This window comes from Hevea brasiliensis, chromosome 2, assembly GCF_030052815.1.
Source record: "Hevea brasiliensis isolate MT/VB/25A 57/8 chromosome 2, ASM3005281v1, whole genome shotgun sequence".
Lineage (NCBI taxonomy): Eukaryota > Viridiplantae > Streptophyta > Magnoliopsida > Malpighiales > Euphorbiaceae > Hevea > Hevea brasiliensis.
In genome coordinates this window covers 26,868,111-26,868,869 of record NC_079494.1, presented here as the reverse complement: position 1 = coordinate 26,868,869, position 759 = coordinate 26,868,111, and the positions used below count along the sequence as shown (strand labels likewise).

Here is a 759-nt window from a genome sequence, read left to right as displayed (position 1 = left end):
CAACAAGAAAGAGCACAAGAGCAAGAGCAATTACAAGAAGAAATGGCCAACAACAACAATAACAACCGCTCTGTGAAAGATCATGCCTATCCTAACATTGGAGATTTCATGCCAAGTATCACAAGGCCAAGGGTAGAAGCTAATAATTTTGAACTGAAGCCTGCACTCTGTCAAATGGTACAACAAGCACAATTTAGAGGAAATCCAAGTGAAAGTCCACATGTGCATCTAGCACACTTTCTTGAGATCAGCGATATGTTGAAGATAAATGGAGTTTCTGATGATGCAATTCGACTCAGATTATTTCCTTTTTCTCTGAAGGACCGAGCTAGAGAGTGGTTACATTCTTTGCCACCGGGTTCTATCACAACATGGGATGAACTTTCTCAAGCATTTTTGGCTCAATATTTTCCACCAAGCAAGACAGCTAAGCTAAGAAATGAGCTGACTTCTTTCAAACCTAGAGATGATGAGAGCTTGTATGAAGCATGGGAAAGATACAAGGATTTGCAAAGGAGATGTCCACATCATGGGATTCCTAAGTGGATGCTTGTTCAACACTTTTACAATGGAGTTTCACCAGCTATTAGAAGTACAATTGATGCATCTTCTGGAGGTGACCTTATGGAGAAATCTGAAGATGAAGCTTTTTCCGCTCTTGATAAAATTGCTTATAACAACTACCAATGGAGTTGTGAGAGGAATGAGATCAAGAAACCAGCTGGTATGTTTGAGCTTGATGCCATGAATATGATTAAT

At 39.7% G+C, this 759-nt stretch overlaps 1 non-coding gene across 1 annotated transcript; it reads right to left on the bottom strand.

Moving 5' to 3' along the window:
- Positions 1–429: 429 nt before the first annotated feature.
- LOC131178261 (small nucleolar RNA R71) lies at positions 430–536 on the bottom strand. Its single transcript, XR_009147395.1, has one exon. It is a non-coding gene; the product is annotated as a small nucleolar RNA R71 (small nucleolar RNA).
- Positions 537–759: the final 223 nt, after the last annotated feature.